The sequence below is a fragment of the Felis catus genome, chromosome D2 (genome assembly GCF_018350175.1).
Source record: "Felis catus isolate Fca126 chromosome D2, F.catus_Fca126_mat1.0, whole genome shotgun sequence".
Classification (NCBI taxonomy): Eukaryota; Metazoa; Chordata; class Mammalia; order Carnivora; family Felidae; genus Felis; species Felis catus.
In genome coordinates this window covers 14867690-14874184 of record NC_058378.1, presented here as the reverse complement: position 1 = coordinate 14874184, position 6495 = coordinate 14867690, and the positions used below count along the sequence as shown (strand labels likewise).

Genomic DNA, 6495 nt, shown 5'->3' with positions numbered 1-6495 from the left:
GAAACTCTGGACTGATGATATCCTCAGTTGTAGGCAGAATCATGCCATCTCTGCCCCCCTTCCTTCACACGGTTGCCTCGGGACACAATTTCCTGCTCCAAAGACCCTCTGTGCTCACTTGCAGCCATCCTAAACTCTCCTAGCATCCTGGAAAGCATAGTCTTGACTGTGCTGGGGGAGCCTCAGAGATACCGTGGGAGATGCTGTTCTTTAGGGCGATACGAAGGAAGTGAAGCGCTCCACCATGTCCAGAGTGGTTCCGTAGCCATGACCTCACTTGATCCACACGTTAGTGGAAGGGGGTGACACTGCTGTAAATGGAGAAACTGAGTCTCACAAAGCCAAGGTCACCTAACAGCTTAGCAACAGATGTGAATGAAGCTCTCCTGGCTGCTTGTGTTGTCTTTTGTTTCTGTTTGTGGTGGTGTTTATTTTATAATTTTATTTTGTTGTTATGCAAAAAGGACCATTTAAATTAGAGACAGAATAATAACATTCTCCAAAATTGTTGCTACCAGAGCCATTATTTAACATTTTGGGGAGCGTGTGCTTGATAGAAACTGTCTGTTCCTACCCTGTCAAGATCAGATTCCCAGGAGCCTAACTGAAGCACTAAGGTTTGCTTTCCTCAGAGCTGCTAAAAATTACAATACATAACACAACACTGATTTGCATTTACACAGCTCCCCTTTCCTTTGAGGCCCTCGGAGCTTGTAACAAACATGCATTTCTGTATTTCCATGTTGACATGATGCCTCCTCCCATGGTGCCCAAGGCAGTTTGCATATAAATCTATCCAGTCAGCCATTGAAGCCATGTGGGAGTTTGTGAAGTTTAGGGCCAGGTCAACTCCTGAGCCTACTCAAGTTTACAGGCATCTGATCCTTTGATGTGAGCAGACTCTCAAGCCGAATTTGGGTTAGGTGGTCATAAAAGGTGCCACACAAGACAGAAGATCATCATCCGGCTCAGTGTTGCTCAAAGCGGGGTCAGGAGACCACCCATAATAGAATTACGTGGGTGCTTAGTGAAAATGTGTTTCCTCGTCTCCACCTCAGACCTACTGAATCCAAATCTCCAAGTGGCCTGACCTGGAATCTGTTAACAAGCTCCTTTGATCTTCCTGTGGCTCAAATGTGAAAGCCCCAACCCAGCTTACTCTTTTATTCTAAGGGGAATCGAAACACTCCCCAGAAAGGTGAAGGGAAGTCTCTGCAGAACCCTCATGAGCTGCGGTGGCTGTTGTCTAACTGTCCCCCGCTGTCATCACTGTGCTTGCCATCTGAGGCTCCCAAGGGACCTCCTCCACCTGACAGGCAGGTGTGCCATATTTTACTGTGTATCTTTTTCCAGGAAGTTGAGCCTCACCATACTTCATATGAGACAGAAACCTTCTGGCCATCAAGTTTATTTGAACTACCAGTAATTGGTATAATTTATTACTGATAGCTGCCTACAGCGTGACCTGCACTGGGCTTACTCACTTGAGAAGTATGATCTCACTTAGAGTTCATAATAATAATTCTACAATGTGGACACCACCGTTTTCTCCATTTGCAAATTCTTTAATGAGGCAAGGCAAGATCGAGTGACATATTCTGGGACATGCAGCTTCTTAGGGGCAGCTGGGATTTCCATTCAGAATGGAACCCCTTTGCTCCCCAGACTCACCTTTACCCCAGAAGCGACCTGATCCACTGTGGAGTTTGACCACTTGATCGGCAGGATCTGTCATTGATGGTCACGGAGCACTTTAACTTCCTCATTGACCTAAGTAAAACAGCCATCCCTACACACACACACACACACACACACACACACACACACACACACCTTCCCCATCCTCTAGTCTCTCCCTGTTTCGTTTCAATCACAGAATCTGCCACAACGTGGAAATGGATTTGCTTATTCCTGTGTTCTTGTCTATCCCCCCACTGGAATTTAGGCCCCGTGAGGGCAGGACTCTTGCCTGTTCTGTCCACCATTGCATCTTCTACACTTAGAGCAGGGTCTCGTCCTCAGTAAATGTTTCTCAAATCAGTAAGCAAACGAATCCTTAATCTTTGGTTTCAGTGTCTTCCCAGAGTTTGCAGAAAACCATTCCCGATACTGGAATTGATCTACTCTCTCTAGAAGGGTGGATTGGGACCCACTTTCCAGTCCTGACCTGCTGGGAGAAAATGTATAGCATTTTAAGAAAGCCCATGCATTGTGATGGTTACCATCTCTTAACTCTTGGGGTCGCTATTCTTTCTGTCTTCTGAAATCCTTTGACCAAATAGGCACTACTGCCCACTTGTCTCTAGTCCCTGAGTCTACAGTGTCTAAATAGAATAGATTAGAGCATTGTTGTCAGTGGCTCTGGGATGACGTTTATGTCCAGATAAGAGGAGCCCCTGACCTGAGTCCCAGGGTATAGAGACCCTTTCCTCTTGGCTGTGCCTCTTAGGTTGGAATGAGAAGTCTGCGGGGCCTCTAGGACTCCATGCCATCCCCACCGGACTGTGCTCTGTGTTTTTGCAACCTGGGAATTCTCTGGCCAAATGTTCCCAACCCCATGGGGTGACGGGATCTGCTTGGACTTCTGTCCTAGATCCATTGTCCCAGAAGTGCTCAGGCCCAAGGGGCAATTGTGTACAAGGGCGTGTTGACAGAGCATGGCTGTGTTGTAGGGGTGGGGGGGATGGTCCATGCATGCACGTAAGGACCTTACAGGGCAGGATGGATCCAAGGCTGGGAAGAGGAAAGGGTGGGCCAGGGGCCAGTTTTCCCTGCCCCATCGTCTGCCAGCCCAGGCTTCTGAGCACGTTCACTACCAGCCTGGTCTTCAGATCATTATGAAGGTGTATGTGGCGAGGTGGGATGAGAGGACGTATTTGAGTTTGCTGACTTGGTTTCCAACCGTTAGATATTCTAGTCATCTGGCAGGCAGCCTCTGTTTGTGCCCTGGCCCCGGGCCCTGCAAGTGTCAGGACGAGCCTGAGTGGCTTCTGAAAGCTAGGCTTGACGGTGGTAGCAGTATTTAAATGTCCCGTATGTGCATCTTACCTCTCAACTTCATTTTTGGGCTTCTTAGGTGTCTTTTTGCCTCAGTCATGCCTGGCACATAAGTAGTTCATGACTAATGGCTACCTCTACAGTAATGATCACACGCCGTCCCGATAAACAGGAGAGCCAAATGCACGATGAGCTGGCAGTCGGCCTTTAACTCTCCTGACTCCCAGCATCGGGTGCAACACACCCCCTTTACACAACGGTAAGGCAGAGCGTGCGAGAACTCAGCCGTGTCTGCGTGCTCCCCCCCCCCCCCCCCGAACACGCCTGCTCGGAGGCTGTGCCACTGACAGCAGGCACGTTGCTTGTCCTGAATTTTTCAATCACTCTCCTCGCGTGGCTGGAAATGGTATGAAGAATTCATGTTCTAACTGAGTATATAACCCTCTTACCACAGACACATTTGTACTTATTTTTAAATGTTTTAAAGGATATTTTTGGTTTCGTCAAATCAAGCAACTTGAGCATCATGCAGGCTTAACTTACAAACCCACAGTTGCTGAAAGAGGGCTGTGGCGTTTGAAGGAAAAAAAGTAATTATCTGTAGAGAGCCATTTCACTTCTGAGAGTCAAGTCTGCTTCGAAAAGTTTATGTCCCAGTGACTGATAGAGATCAAAAGGTAGATAATCCAGCCCCCTGCCCGCCCCAGAATGTGTGGGTGCCTTGTTTACCACTGAAATAGCTTTGGGGCTGGCAGAACATTCCATTGGCCTTTAGATTTACAATATCATGAAGGCATTGTCATATCTCCTATTTATTATTCAGAAAAGTGAGACCAAAAATAGACTCCCTGAATCCAAAACTCAGAAACACAGAGAACAGGTGGGTGGTTGCCAGGGGAGGCAGTGGGAGTGAAATGGGTGAAGGGGGTCAAAAGGTACAAACTTCTGGTCATAAAATAAGTATTCCTTGGAGGTAATATAAGCACGGCAGCTCTAATTAACAATACTGTATTGCATGTTTGTTGCTAAGAGTAGATCTTAAAAGTTCTCATCACAAGAAAAAAAAACCTGTCAGCTATGCGTGGTGACAGATGTTAACTAGACTTATTTGTGGTCATTTAACAACAGATACAAATATTGAATCATTGTATTGTACACCTGATGCTAACATAATGTACATTAGTTACACCTGTTTTTATTTTATTTTTTTTATATGTGATTGAGTTTATTATTATAAAAAAGGGGAGAAAAAATGAGGTTTGAGATAGGAAGGAGACAGCTGGAGAGGGATTGTCATACTGGGCCTACAATCCACAAGCCTCAGCAGCCCTGCCATGGGTCTGCCGGATTCTTTCGCATCAAGAAGTTGATCTTGCGAGCCATTTCCATGTTGTAGGTCCGCCGGCAAGGTTTCATAGCTTTCCCTCTGTCGTCGGCGACAAGGCTTTTCATAGTACCGCCGTCGCTTAATGTCCTCAATGAGCCCATCCATGGTGAGAATTCTGTTTAGGGTCCTGTATGCACCTTCCACATTTCCTTCCTGTACCATCACAGTCCTGGCAATGAACTTCAGATGTTTTGCCATCACCTTGGGGTTTAAATCCTCACTCTGCAGGATCCCACGCCCTCCGGAACCAGCCTCCAGGAACCAGTTATACCTGTTTTTAAAACAGACCAAAAGGGGATTAGATATAGTCTCACCAACACAGAGGTGCTGATTTCTCCTGTGAGATTCCTAATCCTCTCTGACTCTCCTGGTCCGGCCTCCACATGTGACTGGTTCCTTCCCAACTTCTTAGAAATAGCTTGTTATTTCCTGCATAATTTCCTTTCTTTTCTTTCTTTTTTTTTTTTTTTTTAGAGAGAGCGTGAGCTGGGAGAGGGGCAGAGGGAGAGGGAGAGAGAATCTTAAGCAGGTTCCATGCTCACCACGGAGCCCAATGCAGGGCTCAGTCCCACAACTTTGGATCATGACCTGAGCTGAAATCAAGAGTTGGGTGCTTAGCCAACTAAGCCACCCCAGCGGTGCCCCTCCTGCATAATTTTCTTAAAGGGGTGGACATGTAAGTGGTCCTCATTCATATCTCAGAGTATAAAAACACAAATAATTGTTACCCATTTAAATATGTAGAATCTCATCAACAGGAGTTTAAAAATAACCACTGAACCTGGGTGATCCACATCTACTGAGGACGTGCAAAATGGAGCCAATTCTGCCATGTTGCCTTCTGCTGTGTTTTGTCTAGATTTTGAGAAGAGAGGCCAGGAAACAGGCCAGGAGTACCGACCACGGAAGCCATGTGCGGTTGAACTACTGACCTGGTTCCCCGCACCCCATGTGAACGGCTCTATGTGCTGCTGGAATCTGTTGGGGATTCTATACTTCTGTTTCTAGCAGCTTTATTGAGGTATGATTTACACACAATAAAATCACCCACTTTTTAAGTGTTAAATTCAATGAGTTTAGAAACTCCGTAGAGTCAGGTGGTCACCAACGCACTGCAAATACACAGCATTTCTCTCACCCTGAAAGTCCTTCCTGCCCCTTGCTTTCCTCTGTTTTGGAAGGTGGGATGGCAGATTCAACATGAATCAGTGTTAGGGCTCAAGTGCAACCACAGACGGCCCCTGCTAGAGCGTGGAGACGCTGTTGTGTACCCAGTCTTGCCTACGGGAATGGAAGACTCACTGCTTTAGGCTAGAGATCTCTTTCTTTCCTTTGGGAAAAGAAACATCAGGTGCCGGACAGCCGGTGTTCCGCTCTTGTGTGTGGATGTTGGGTTTATTTGCAGTGCGTTTTGAAGCCGCACTTACCTGGTAGGCCCATGGGATTCTTTATTACTCCAGAGTTACTTAGGTCAGCAGGGCCCCCTCCTGAGCACTCTAGAGATGAGGTTGTGGTGGCAGATGAGCACAGGCTCCGGGGGGTCAGGCAGGCCTGGGTTCTGGTCCATGCTTTGCAATTTTCATACGATGTGACCTTGAGAAGGTTACTTAATTCCTCAAGTTTCTCCTCTGTCAGGTGGTGATAAAAAACGTCATCTCATAGGATTAGGGTGAAGGTTAAAAAGATTGCTTCGAACCTGCTACCACAAGGCCGGGCACACAACAGGCCTTGCTGGTTTTGCATCCAGCGGATCTCCTGTAGATGAGACGTGCGTGCCAGTTGAGGCCGCTGCCTCCTCCATGAAGCCCACCGCCCGGGCCACGTGGAGGCGGCAGCACTCAGCCCCATGCAGGTCAGCCGGGCTCGTGTTGCATGTCTGCCCATGACGGCCATGTGTCTGTCATCAGGCCACCACTATCCAGCTGAGCCCATCTCCTCCCCCAGCCTCTCAAGCTTCTGCGACAGAGACCCCTCCAGCCACTCAGACGCGATCCTGGAGATGAAACCTGTTTGTGCTCTTGGGCTGACCAGGAGTTTTCTGCTTGTGTGCAGAACCTACCATTCCCCCCCCCCTTTTTTTTGGAAACAAAACTCAACTTTATTCATTTCTG

The 6495-nt window shown here is 47.5% G+C and overlaps 1 pseudogene; it reads right to left on the bottom strand.

Annotated features, from left to right (window-relative positions):
- Nucleotides 1-4302: 4302 nt before the first annotated feature.
- On the bottom strand, nt 4303-4645 carry LOC101083710 (annotated as a pseudogene).
- Between the last annotated feature and the right edge of the window lie 1850 nt (nt 4646-6495).